The sequence below is a fragment of the Notothenia rossii genome, assembly GCF_949606895.1.
Source record: "Notothenia rossii genome assembly, chromosome: 8".
NCBI lineage: Eukaryota > Metazoa > Chordata > Actinopteri > Perciformes > Nototheniidae > Notothenia > Notothenia rossii.
In genome coordinates this window covers 55,086,221-55,101,657 of record NC_136906.1, presented here as the reverse complement: position 1 = coordinate 55,101,657, position 15,437 = coordinate 55,086,221, and positions in this window count along the sequence as shown.

Sequence of the window (15,437 nt, the reverse complement as noted above, 5' to 3'; positions counted from 1 at the left end):
ACATGCAAGCTGTAAACTTGCCCTGGACAGATGATGTCGAAAGTGTGTAAAAAAAAACTGATGACGTATTCTTAGACATAACCACAGACTTAAAGAAGCAAATTGCTGAACTTCAGGTTCAGATGGCGACACTCAGGGCATGCAGTTCAGAGAAGCCTGTGAAGAAAAAAACGGTGAGTGCAAAAGAGAAATGCAATAATAAAGACAAACAAGCAGAAAATCAACTGCAGCAAGTTACTACAAGGTTGAGGCCGAGGCCATGGTATTGCTTCAAATGTGGTGAGGATGGCCACATACTATCCGTGTGCAGTAACTTGCCAAATCCCATACTTGTAGAAACCAAGAAAACAGTACTTCGAGAGAAGCAGCGTGCCTGGGACAGCCAAAACCGTCCTGCCACAACTCCTTTAAACTAGAACAGGCTTCTGTTGAGGGGCAAATGGAAGCCAAGAAAACAACATGTTCCCCATCTACAGGCAAAATAGTGATTCACAACCACGGAGTCACAAAGAACAGTAAATTGCCAAAACGTCTAGTAGGAAGCAAATGTACAGGCGAAGTTAATGTGGGTGGGGTGGACTGTAGTTGTTTACTAGACACAGGATCACAGGTCACCACTGTAACCAAGTCCTTTTATCAAGCTCATTTATCTGAGCATCCTGTCAAACCAATAAGTGACATACTTGAGGTAGAAGGAGCTAATGGACAACAAGTTCCTTACTTGGGCTATGTAGAAATCGACTTGAAATTTCCTAAAGCCTTACTTGAATCAGAGCCTGAAATGTCAACCTTGGCTTTAGTTGTCCTTGATAGGCGGTCAAACCAAGGTGTTCCTTTGTTAATTGGCACCAACATTTTGGACCCACTGTATGAAAAGTATTGTACAGATCATTCACTTACCTCACCTTGCTATGGCTACCAACAGGTTCTTCACACACTGCAACTGAGGAGAAACCAAGCAACAAGTGGAGAACTTGGTTTTGTGAAACTCAAGGGAGGAAAGCAAGTAGTCCTTCCTGCAAAGCAAAAAGTTATTGTTGAAGGTCACATGTGTGTCGATTCAATCAGCACAGAAAAGTATGCACTGGTAGAGCAACCATCCAACTCAACCTTGCCAGGTGGCATTTTTGTGGAATGTGCTTTCATTTATTTAACAAAGCATGGTGCAAAGAAGTTACCTGTTCTCTTGAGAAATGACACTGAACATGACATAATTCTACCCACCAACTGTGTTATTGCAGAATTAACAGTTGTAGATTCTGTCCTGGAGGGTCAGCAATCAGTTGAAAAAGATGGTCAGAAGACTCATGTTGACTGCTCTAGTCATCAAACACAAGACAAACATACGAAAGAGGCATTTTCCTTTGGCCCTTCTCTTCCTGAGGAGTGGAAAGAAAGAGTCACTCAGAAGCTGAGCACATTTTCCGATGTCTTCGCTCAGCACGATCTTGACTTTGGCCATACAAACAAAGTTCAACACCACATCAAACTGAAGGATGAGACAACATTCAAACAGAGAGCACGCCCAATTCATCCACATGATTATGAGGCAGTGAAAAAACATCTCAAAACTGTCCTTGATGCAGGTGTAATCCGAGAATCTGAATCCCCATTTTCATCACCAATAGTTGTGCTAAGAAAGAAAAATGGTGATATACGTTTATGTAATGACTATAGGAAACTGAACCTGCAGACGATCAAAGACGCATACGCATTGCCAAACCTTGAGGAGTCATTTTCTGCTCTCACGGGTTCCAAGTGGTTCTCAGTAATGGACTTGAAGGCTGGATATTATCAGATCGAGATGAACGAAAGTGACAAGCAAAAAACTGCCTTTGTGTGTCCCTTTTGTTTCTGGGAGTTTAACCGGATGTCCCAAGGGATCACCAATGCTCCAAGCATGTTCCAACAGCTAATGGAGAAGTGCATGAGTGACATCAACCTTAAGGAAATTCTGGTTTTCCTGGATGACATAATTGTCTTTTCAGACACATTGGAAGAGCATGAGAGAAGGCTCAGTCATGTACTCAGCCGTCTCAGGGAGTATGGTTTGAAGCTTTCCCCAGATAAATGTAAGTTCTTCCAGAATTCCGTCCGTTATCTGGGGCATATTGTTTCCAGCGATAGAGTTAAAACTGATCCTGAAAAGGCTGAAGCCTTAAAAACTTGGCCGAGACCGCAGAACTTAAAATAACTCCAATCTTTCCTTGGATTTACCGGTTATTACCGAAGGTTTGTTGAAGATTATTCAAAGATAGTCAAACCCTTAACCGACTTCACTGCAGGTTACCCACCTCGACGAAAAGGGGTCAAAGTCAGCGTTGGTGATGGTAAATACCTCAACCCGAAAGAATCATATGGTGATCGCTGGAATGAAGTGTGTCAGCAGGCCTTTGAGGACATAGTACACAAACTAACATCGTCCCCTGTCCTTGGCTATGCAGACCCAAAACGTCCCTATCTGCTCCACACCGATGCCAGCACAACAGGATTGGGAGCTGCCTTGTATCAAGAGAAGAACGGAGAAATGCGTGCGATTGCTTATGCTAGTAGAGGACTCTCTCGCAGCGAGGCGAGGTATCCAGCGCACAAGCTCGAGTTCTTAGCCCTTAAGTGGGCAGTTACAGTAAAGTTTCACGACTATCTGTACGGCAACTCCTTTACTGTTGTTACAGACAACAATCCGTTGACTTACATACTTACCACAGCCAAACTTGATGCTGCAAGCTACCGTTGGCTAGCTGCATTATCCACATTCACCTTTGACATCAAATATGGAGCTGGTAAGCAGAATATGGATGCGGATGGTCTGTCTAGACCAGGGGTTTTCAAAGTGTGGGTAGGTGAGCCTCCCCTCAGAGAACATAAGAACAGCCGCGCACCCCCTCCCAATTATTATTGCTGTTATTATTATCATTATTATTATTATTGTTGTTGTTGTTGCTATAATGCAGGGTTATTCAATTGCATTTCAAAGAGGTCCAGTAAGAGAAAATGTAATTAAATGCTCTGTTTTCGCTGTCTACCTTCCGCCATTCGAAATTACTCCGACTGTTTCTCTCCTCTTGTCTCATCTCTGTGTGTGTGTGTTTGAATCTATCGCGCTGACTGCACCGATTTGATTGGCTGAGTAGCGTCACCTCCTTAAAACATTAAACAATAACTTTTTAAAACCTTTTTATTTTTATGTTTTAAACATATTGTTGTATAAAACTCCCCCACTACTTGGATTATTCCTTGCACCCCTCTAGAATAAGCCCGAATGGTCTCAACCATATTGCATCAGTAACGTGCACTTGTTATTATAACAAGATCGCAAGGACGCTGGTAGCGATCGGAAAATTGAGTGTTGTTCAGTTTGTGTGTTGTGGAACATGCGTGTCCGTGCAAGAAAATATACCACACACCCAATTACAATTGCATGTTCAATTCACTACCCTGGAAGTTAATACAGTTGTTAAAGTTGGAACAGCCTGTGGACAGCCGTTCTTCCTTGCATGTCAGTCGCCTACACCTTCTTACAGAGGACAGGCACATCTAGCTGCAGCACGACCCGTATATTTCCGCACGCCGTGTTCTCAAGACATATTTTCTTTTACATTTTCAACATGGTGGATAAATCCTTATATGCTCCCGGCAACACACTGAACGTCAACTTTGCCTCCTTATTAGACTCACCCCTATTTTAGTAGGAACAATGAGTCTGCGTCTTTGATGCACACAGGAATAAACGCAGATCATCCTCTGGCTGCAGCCTTGACCGGTACTTGCTTTTGATCAAAGTCAATGCGGAAAACCTGCACTCACACAGGTAGGTGGAGGTGAAGGGAATGAGCAGTTTTACAGCCTTTTTGGCGAGGTGGGGGAACTCACTGTCCACAGACAGCCACAAGTGTGCAAGTGTCACTTTACTCGTCTTTTTCTCGTTCTTTTGTGTCTCACGCTGCGCCTCCCCTGAAGCTCTCTGGCGCCCCCCAGGGGAGGCGTGCCTCACACTTTGAAAACCGCTGGTCTAGACGACCCCATGGTGCACTGAAAAATGATGCCATTTCAGAAGAGGAAAGCCAAAGGATTGGCAGGTTCACCTCCCAGCTGTTGGCATCCAAGAAAGAATTTGAGCTCTTAACCCCAGACATTGTTAAAGCTACTTGCCAAAGACACACTGTTGGACTCAGTCAGGAGCACTCCACTTCCTTTGGCTATGTAGAATCACTTGTCATTAATGCTGAAGAAAGTCTTGCTATCTTTGATGAGAATGAGTCAAATGAGGGAGTCTTTACAGTGCCAAAATACAGCGAGTCTGACCTTACAAAACTTCAAAGAGAAGACCCTGTCATCAGAAAGGTCCTCAGCTTGATGGAATGCAGCAATATCTTACCTGCAAATTACACAGCAGAATTCCCTGAAATGCGTCTGATTCTCAGAGAGTGGAAAAGGTTTCAAATGAAATCAGGCCTTTTTGTATCGGACATGTGAATCTGAGAGAGAAACACGATTTCAGCTTGTACTTCCCGAAGTTCTAAGAACTACGGTTCTCAAAAATCTCCATGACAACATGGGACATTTAGGGATCGAACGTACCCTGGAACTTACCCGATCACGATTCTACTGGCCGAAGATGGCTGCTGATGCTGAGAGAAAAGTGAAAACATGTGAGCGATGTCTTCGAAGGAAGACCCAGCCGGAAAAGGCTGCTCCATTAGTGAAAATCCAGACCACCAGACCAATGGAGTTGGTCTGTATGGATTTTCTATCATTAGAACGAGACAGTCGAAACACAAAAGATATACTTGTCATTACAGATTACTTTACCAAATATGCTGTCGCTATTCCTACCAGAGACCAGAAAGCAAGCACCGTTGCTAAAACCTTGTGGGAACACTTCCTGGTCCATTATGGTTTTCCTGAACGCCTACATAGCGATCAGGGTCGAGACTTTGAGTCTCATACCATTAAAGAGCTATGTGCATTAGCAGGCATACGGAAGGTGAGAACAAGTCCTTACCAGCCCAGGGGAAACCCTGTTGAACGCTACAATCGAACACTACTCAGCATGTTGGGTACTCTGAAGGACAAAGAGAAAGCACAGTGGAGAGAACATGTCAAACCTCTCACTCATGCTTACAACTGTACCAGAAATGACGTCACTGGTTTTTCCCCATATGAGCTAATGTTTGGGAGACAGCCAAGGCTACCCATAGACATAGCTTTTGGATTGCCAGTAAAAGACAAAGAGTCCCACTCACACTCTCAATATGTGAGGAACCTTAAATCTAATCTTGAAAAAAGCTATCAAGTTGCGAAAGAAAACTCTCACAAGGTTGCAGAGAAAAACAAGAAGCGATTTGATAAAGCTGTCAGAGAATGTACACTGGATGTTGGAGATAGAGTTCTGGTTCGTAATCTCCGCCTGCGAAACAAACGTAAATTGGCAGATCATTGGGAACCTACAGTTTATGTAGTTAACAGACGGATGAGAGACTTACCTGTTTACTCTGTGAAACCTGAAAGGGAGGAAGGAGCAAACCGGACTTTACACAGAGACCTTCTACTACCTTGTGGATTTCTTCCTGAAACTGAAAAAGAGGAAGAAAAGACCAAAAGTAGTTCCAAGAAACCCAGAACAAGACAGCAAAGTGCCATCCAACAGGATGAGGGACCATCTGCTTCAGACACCGACAATGATGACAGTTGGTACACTATACCAGATGTCCTTGACAGGAGGTTTGTCAAAGTGTATCAAGTACCAAAACGCAATGAGTACCTGTCAAAGGCGAACACATGAATAGACCTGCGAACTCTCCCCCATTTTGTGTCGATGCGAGTTCAGTTCCAGAAGCATTAATACAAAATGAGGGTCATCACTTTGAAAGAGAAAGTTGTTTGAGTATGCATGACCCACCAGAAAGGGAGGATGAAGAGGGTAACATCTGTGATGAAACATCTGTCATACGAGCAGATGAGCACCCAAAGACACCAACACTCAATGAAACAGAAAACTTGGATCCACAAATCATTCCTGAAATGGAAATTCAAAATTTACCTGGAGACCTACTTGATGTTCCTTCAGCTGGAGCCAGTTCCGAACCTATAGAAGTAATTCCTGCTGAACTGGAAGCTGCGGATTTCCCTTCTGTGGAAGATTTAACAAACCCAGACGAGGCAACTGTTCATGAGGAGATGGAGTCAAGTCAAGGAAAGACAGAGGAACAGACAGAAGCAAAAGATCCTGTCAGGAGATCAATCAGACAACGTGAGCCGTCACGTCGGTTCCATTATCCTGAGCTTGGAAATCCACTAGTTTCTGTTGTTACTTCCTTGTTTCAAGGATTGAGTACTGCCATTGTTAACTCTCTTAATGATCGTAACAGTACAGATTGGTTTACAGACATTCCTAATGCAGTTACAGAACCAGTTACCCAGCAGCCCTTTAAGCATGCACAGGGGCGTGCATCTATTTAAGGGGGGAGGGTGTAACCCACTGGATAAACCAAGGTTACAAGGTTAACAAAGCTTATTGGTTCATAATGCAATCATGATTGCAGTTGGACTAAAATCCGCCAGGTCCCGCCTCCTCACTCAGGTTAGTGAGGGCACGTTGAAGACTTGTGTGTGAGGGAGCAGCGTCACCCTGGAAGAACGGAGACACTTTTGATCATCATAGCAAAAAACAGCACAAATTGAGAGTTACCGGGGCGGCGGTGGACCAATCTTTGAGGCTGTTGCTGGAGGTTGGAGCTGCTGGAAAGTGGGAGTTTTCATTGTTTTATTTTCCTTGGTGAGTGAAGCAACACGCTACATGCTACATGCTAGTTGCTGCCTGCATGCTGCGGGCCTCGTGGTGTGTTAGCCACCTAGCTCTTTTGAGAGTTCAGTTAAATTTAGCTAATATGAGTTATGGTTGATAGTTACCGTAGCTATATAGTGTGTATTACTATACAGTGCTAATAAGCACTAGACATTTATTTCGTTTACTACAATGTTTTGAGCATTAATGTTTAAACTGTAAATGCTTATCTTGATCTACATTTCATGATTTCATGGTTATTGATGTCAGTGTGTTTTTAGTAGTGCATGTAGAATGAATCTTTTATTTACAATGCAACAGTTTTCCATATTATGTTATCTAAATGTGTTGTATATTTGCATTGATAATTTAGCACTGCACAGTTATGATATTTGATGCACATGTGTTGAAGATACATTTGCAATGTTTTAAGCTGTGTTATATTACACAGGCTGGGTTTTTTATGATACCCTTGGATTGTGGATTTTCTGGATTCTGGATTGTGGACTCTGGATTTTCTCCCTGACGAGGGGGATGGCGAGCTACCAATGACGGCCTGAATACCTCATCTTTCCACTACCAGTGGTAGATATTTTCTTTTGGGGGTTTATTTTAATTTTATTTGGGGTGCACCCAAGTGTCAAGCACTTTATTTAGAAGAATGTTGTTTATTCCTGTGAAAATATATATATTTTTTCCTTTATAAAATCTCAGTATTCACTTCATTCACTCTGGTGTTTGACTTCATTTATTACCCATCCTTTAAGAACCTGGAATACTGGTCCAGTTTTCACACACCTGAAGACTGGTTACAATAACATTTTTACTCTTAGAAACAAAATCAATGACCTCTTGCCTTTGACCAGTATAGTGTTATCAACACCTCCCGGAAATGTAAGTTCTAATATAACACTAGATAGTAAATTAGAATGCTTTTCAGCCATAAACTTTGAAAAATTAAATTCAATGATTCTTTCTTCTAAACCAGGGGTTGGCAACAGGCGGACCCTGGTTCGGATCTGGACCAAGACGCCAACCTATACGGACCCGGACCTATAATCAATACATTAATAGGGGATTTCAATTTTGACGGGGCGATTCTATTTTAACCGCCACCGACAGGGGGCGAAAGAGACGAGTGAGCGATATAGGGAGAGAAACACAGAAGAAGAGACGAGAGAGCGGCAGAGAGAAACGGAGAGGAAAGTGAGTAAAGAGAATTGTTAGCGATACAGGGAGAGAAGCGGAGAGGAGAGTGAACAAGCGTGTTAGCGGCAGACAGGGAGAGACAAATAATTACACATGGCGCTCTCCAAGAAGAGGAAAGTGGACAGTGAGAACAGAGCTTTTAACCCTGAGTGGACGGACTCATTCATTGTTCATCCTGCCCACTGGGAGCACAGAACCAGTGTGTCTCATTTGTTCAGAGACCGTGGTGCTCATTAAAAGTGCCAAAACGCCACTATGAGACAAAACACAAAGTGTTTGACCGAACATTCCCTCTCAAGTCAGGACTGAGGTCGCAAAAAAAAAGCTGCCTCAGAGCCCAATATGATCAGTCCACCAGGATCAAAACTAAAACTAAATATTGTTCCAGGGCAGGCTAACCGAGGCTAACCAATGAGCACCTGCATGTTTGTATGAGAACGGCCCTGACACCATTTCAGCCCAGATTTAAACTCCTGGCAGGACAAGCTCAAGCTCAATTCTCGCACTGAATTAAAACAAAGTGAGTGAGGGACTGCAATATAAGAGGGAAAGAAAGAGAAACTTTAAAACTGTTCAATTGTTACGGTAAAGACAGATATTGTTCTATAATCGGCTGAAACTGTTAAGTCATGATGTGAAACGGTTAACAAAGAAAAAGGGAAACTCAAGCTGCTGCTACACTTTATTTTTATTTATCTAAAATCAAGCACTTTTAAGATGCACATATTTTCAAAAAGCTATTTTATTTATGTTCTCTATTTTATTTTTGCAGCCCGAGAGGAACATTACACATATCCACAGTATTTACTGTATATCTGTATAGTTCAATGTTAATAGACAATAAATATTGTTGTTTTTGAATTGTACTTTCTTTATTTGCTTGGCTATCAGTTGTTGACTACATGCAGACGTTGATAAAGCTACAGGCTACTTCAATATATATCACACTAATTCATAAAGCAAGTTAGACTTTTTGATGTTCCGGACCTTTGCATGGGGGGATTTTCTCTAACTGGACCTCGTTGAATTGTGGTTGAATACCCCTGTTCTAAACCATCAACGTGTATCTTAGACCCGATTCCAACTAAGCTGTTAAAGGAAGTTTTTCCATTAATTAGCACTTCTTTATTAAATATTATGAATATGTCTATCAGGCTATGTTACACAATCATTTAAAGTAGCAGAAATACAGCTTCTTCTTAAAAAGCACAACCTCGATCCAGAGTTTCTAGCCAATTATAGACCTATTTCTAATCTTCCGTTCCTCTAAAAAATTATTGAGAAAGCGGTCGTAAAACAGCTGTGTGATTACTTAAAAAACAATGATTTATTTGAAGATTTTCAGTCTGGCTCTAGAACACATCATAGCACAGAGACAGCTCTGGTTAAAGTCACAAATGACTTTCTAATAGCCTCTGACAAGGGACTTGTCTCTATTCTTGTTTTGCTCGATTTCAGTGCTGCGTTTGATACTATCTACCAAAATATCCTATTGCAAAGACTAGAGCACTTAGTTGGCAGAAAGGGAACCTCCTCATCTCCACCGCTCCTATGTTTTTTTTTGTGTTGCCATAAGTTATTCTCTCTCTGTTGGTGTGAAGGGCTAATGCTAATGCTAATAATGCTAATGCCACAAATACAATGGCGGCTTCACAAAACTTTTCAGAGTTTTACGGGGCGTGGTTTGCAATGTGCCCTGCCAATCAGAACTGGGGTACTTTTTGGCACTTTTTTGGTACCACCTCTCTAGCAGGCATTAAAAATGGAGGTAAAAGTACTCTTTTTGGTGTGAACGGGAAAAAGTATAAGGCGCATTCACACCGGAGTACCGGAGTACTTTTCCCAGTATAGTTCCGAAAATGTGCGTTCACACCAAAAAAATCCAGAACTAGAACTTAGTTCATGAGAACATTTTTAACCCCTTTTCAGTCCCTGCTAGAGAGCAGGTAGTTTCATGGGAGAAAAAGGTTCCTATGTCTGATTGGCTGGGCAGATTGAAAACCACGCCCCGTAAAACTCCCAAAAAGTTTTGTGAAGCCGCCATTTTATTTTCATCGCATTAGCATTAGCCCAGTGCACAAACGGAAAGAGACAAACTTATGGCAACACAAAATAAAACATGGGAGCGGTGGAGATTCTGGCGATTTACTCGGAAGGCTTCAGAAGCCAGTCCCCAACTCCGGGGACCTCCGGCCGGGGACTTCGGGTGGTTCGTGAAGTTGTTTGCAGCCTGCCAGTAAACCCAAAGCAGAAGAAGAAGAAGAAGTGACGTCAGCGGCTTAATTTGCCTAATCTTCCCTCAGGGACTTATTCCGGTTTGAACGCGTTCTGGTCTTTAGTTCATTATAACTCTTTAGTTCTGATTAACTAAGTGCGGCAAATAACTTGGTGTGAAAGTGCCTATAGTCATTTGTTCTGGGAATGTCATTTTCGAGCCTGAGACCTGAAAAACAGGCTTGGAACTTAACTGGATAAAAAATGTATCCAACAATCCAGGGGCACCATTTGCCTGACAGGCAAGGCAGACAACTGCTTGGGGCCCCGGACCAGAAGGGGGCCCCCAAAGAAGGTCGATTAAAAAGGTCCACAGCAACTACAACCTGAAACCCCCTTTAATTTACTGCAATGCCATGTCGGGAAACCCCCTGTAGGGGGCCCCATGCATAGCGCGCCGACAAAATCTGCTTCATAATTTCAGCATTAGATCTCAGCACCGCTGTCTTGGGGCGCCACTGCAACCATCATACTTTCTGGTGGATATATTCAGCCTGTGTTGGGGAATAGGCCTACCAAAGCATTTTCCCCTGACCCAAAGAGGGCACCAAAAATACCACAAACATGTAGCCCAAAGTGGACAGGAAAACACCAAATGTGATGCACATGCTCCGGTGGGAAGTATTAACCATAATCTGAGGGCAAGGCAAGTTTATTTATATAGCAACTTTCAACACAAGTCAATTCAAAGTGAAGCGTCATAACGATGGATGAATGTGGTTGTGGTCTACGATACATTCGAGTTTTTGATTATATGTTTGCTAGAGTCCCGAAACGACCATGTTAATGTTAGGCATGCGCCATACAGTAAGTGTTAAAGGGAACTCATAATTGAAAACTGTGGCAATTTATAGAATACAATGTGAGTTTAATCGGATCATCCAAATAGGAAACATTAATATCACAATGGCTGTTGTGGCAGTTGGACAAGAACCATAGGCAATCCTGCCATTTCTCCCAGGATCCACGTCAATTGTCCCTCCTCTCTCCCCCATTTGTTATGCTTCTCTGCACTGTCATCCGTCAAAGAAAGCATGAAGTCACACACCAAATAAGGAAGACAAAAGATACTATTTTTGTGTATTTTTATCAAAAGGATTGTAAAGTGTGAGTTTGTGTGTGTCCCTCTGTCTTGAACCGACGACTCATTGCTCTAATAGCAGACTGCTGAGGGAGTGAAGCAGCAAGAACATAGAGCTACATTCACAAACAAGGATTCTATCTGTGTTCTTCTCCTTTTGGATGGCAATTTGGCTGAATAAGATGAAATGAACAACACTTATATGAGACTGACCTGAGATAACTGACCTAAAAAGGTTAAACCAAGGTTTCACAGCAAAACTCAAGACCGCTTAGCCTGGAAAAGAGGGAAGCAGTTAGGGGTTTGGACAGAAATCAGTAAAAAAGAGTCAAAGCACTGGTTTAGCAAAGCACTGAGAGGATTTTACCAAACGTTGTCAACAGTTTGGTGAACTGCAGCTAGACCAGCTTCTCCCTCCAACCTTAAGCACTGTGCTGATCCACGGTCTCTACCACCCTGCTTCAAGAACCCAACCATCATCTGGGTCCCCAATAAACAAGGACCACAGGACTAAACAACTACAGAACTATCGCCTTAACAGTGGCGCTAGATTCATGCAGCTTGCCAGATCCAGTAATGATTGACCGACACTAAAGCTTGTTTAACTTGTTTGATCTCTCTCCTGTTCAATTCTCCCTCACTCATGTTTATGTTCGTATGGATCAAATCTAGCTAGCTCTAGATCATGATATGACCGCCGTATCAAAAGACACCTGAATATAGGCAAACAGATGTGGTGCCAAAGTTTAGCATATTATTATTCCTTTGTTGCAGTGAGGAGTAAGAGTTACCCCCTTTGCGGTACTAGGTATACATCATCATATATGTTTTCATTTTAATCCCACACCCCAAATGTACTAGATGATAAATTAACCAATTTTAGGAAAAGTCATGAAGTTAAAGATGTATGGGTTTTAGTTTAAAATAGTAACATGTATTTGAAAACACGGGGTAAAAATCACTGATGGTTACTATGGGACTTGGCAGCAAACAAAACAAAAAGATTACTTATAATTTGTGGTTTCTGAACGTTAATTAGCAATTAACAAGAAGGGAAAGAGTTTTCAGAGAGTTCAGTAACCTGTTAGAAATATCAGTGAGGAGTCTGGATAAACTATGATGTGCCTGTCATAAGAGAGTTCATTGCAGATCAGCCCTACTTAAAGTACTCAAGACATCTATCTGCAGTCTGTTCTTAGTTTGATATATTCCATAGTCTATCTTTGTGAAGCAGACTTCAGGTTGTGACATCTGGATGACAGTTGTGCATTAAGTTGAGGTGTTCAGATATGGGAATGGATGTTTTGGGTAAGGGTTAGGGTTGTGCAGAGGAGCAGGAGCAGGAAAATTGTGCAGAGGAGGAAAAACCCAGCGACGCTCTGCAAAACTACACTTTATTGTTACCAACTTTCGGACTAAAAACACTAATGATCCAAGCATATGAGAGGAATTTTATAATAATGCTATGGTGCAGTTGTAATTCCGACACACTAAGCTGGTGGCAGAATGGCTGAAGGACAATGAATACATTTAATAAGTCCCACTTGTGCTTCTGCAGGAGCTAATGAGATTTCATGTAACTAATTTAGTGACTGTAATGCACTGACTTGCCTCTGTTTTTAAACTTCAAGGGGACACACAGCGTTCTCTGTTCATTAGAGAGGAGTGGAGGACACACACACATATCCACACACACATTTGCAAACGTACATTTGTCCAAGGCGATACACACTGATGCACAGATGTGAATGAATATATGAAAATATTTTTCACAAGTGCTACGATGCAGAAATACCAATGCAGATGGCTTGGTAACTTAAGTTTGGTTGGCCAACGTTAGAGTGCTGATACATTTTCTATGGAGCTCACTGGTGCACCCCCCCCCCACACCCTACAGTATCTGTCCTCATTTCAGAGACGACAGCAACACATGGAGTGATTGAGAGGGGGAGACGGAAGGAAAGCTAGGGGGAGGAGACAATGTATGTTGGAGGAAACCGATGACAGAGAGTAATAGATATAAACTAACCTGACTCATTTATTTTTCCCTTTGTAGGTATTTAGTATTTCCCCAAAGTATGCATCCTGCATTTATAATGTGTAATGATCTTGAAAGTTGAAACTAGTAAGTACAATTCTGATGTTGGATGCAGACAGTGGAAGAAATTATCCTCAGTATCTATACAGACAGGGAATAGAATGTTGCAGGAATGGGTCTTAAAATCCGTAACTGGGTTTGTATTTTTACTACTTCATTCTATCAAAATCAACTATTTTTAGCATGTGTTTTTATTAGGATGCCTGAAATAAGGTCACAAGTTCAAGGGGATTTTCAAGTTTGTCTGTTGTAACATAAATAAATAAGTAAATACCCCGCAAAGATGTGCTGCTTAGAGGTGGTGACATGAAGTTATATGACCATTATAGTTTGTTTTTAGCCAAAAGTCATCTTTTTAATTCTGGCAATTTAATTTACTCACAAAAATCACAAACTGTATTGCTAAACTAAAGCTTATTTTCTGCAATATTCCTAAATGCAATGGAAAAATCCCATTATCAATACATGAGAACAACACTTTTATAATATTAAATTGAGTTAAATAACTCAATTTATAGTAACCATCATTAATGAATAGGAATAGGTAATTCAAATGAAGTTAATAGCTATTTTACTTCACAAACCATTTAAAGGTAGGGTAGGTAAGAATGGAGAAACCAGCTCGAGTGCACTTGAATTTGAAAGTACACAATTTACACAGCGAGTCTCTTTAGACATTGTAATGCTTGTTATTAACGATCTAAAAATGCATGAAAATGTGTTTTTTCTTACAGAAATTAAATTATTATTATTAACAACAATTTGTTGTTATGTTTTTGCTTTTTAACAACAAATGTATTTTGTATGTCATATGTAAAAAGATAGTCTTTTATATTTGTCTTATCAAATTTGACATACAACGTAAATTAAAATGTACATTTGTAGTAATAATGATATCATCTATTTATAATTGTAAATGTATATTGTATAAAAGAAAACAAAAATGTTAATTTAGTTTTTGGGAGAAGGGGTGGGATTAAATACTTGTAAACTCCTTCCCACGCCTTTTCGGATGTGTAATTAGGTAGATCATTTGTTTATATATAATTTGTAAGTCAATCATATTTAGTTTATCAATTTGATACTGCTTACGTTTCTATAATATATTATAATTCTCTTGTTTCATTTCATTAGTATATTACACGTTCGAAACAATCAAATCAAATGTGTCTTTGAGGTGCTTGATTACTCAAAAACTAAAACAACTGTACAGTGTGTTTATGCACCTGGCTGCCAAAGATAAACATGCAGTTTGACCGAGAAGCATTTCAGTGCAGAATCCATTTTTATTTATTTAGAAGACGGTAACAATTTCCTTAACACGGACACGGAATGACCTCTGGAGTCCAGCATGTCTTTGAGTTCCTCTGACCCTTCCTCTGAAAGTGTAGAGGACACTGAGGATTCTTCACTGGGGTGAGGTGGGGTTTGTTGTTCCCACAGCCACCAGAAGACAGCTCCAGCTGCAGCACCCCCGTTTACTTGAAAGCATATAACTCTACGCAGAATGAAACCCTCTGTGTTCCTCCGATACTTTTCTTTTCTTTGATTTATCCATAGTTCTCTTATCGAGCCGGGGGTCAGGTTATTCGCCTGCAAGGAAAGGCGCTGGTGCGGGACCGTAGCAGGATGCAACGCATATTTTAGTCGACCTAATTAAAACCGTTTTTTTTGTTGTTGTATGTGTCACGGTATCACCTCAAAATACAAGATACGAAACATTTTCAACCGTGCAACAGCATATACATAGTCCTACAAATATTTTTATTTTAGCTCAAGGGAGCCAGAGTAGTGGGCTTAAAGAGCTGCATGCGGCTCGGGAGCCGCGGGTTGCCGACCCCTGCCTTAAGACTATCATAGTTAACGTTAGCTACTCACACTTCATTTCAAGACACCGGAATTGTTATTAATGTTAAACAAATACAACTTTAAAAGCACTTCACATTACTCACACTTAGTGCATTGTCGTTCATATTCATGTCTCCTAC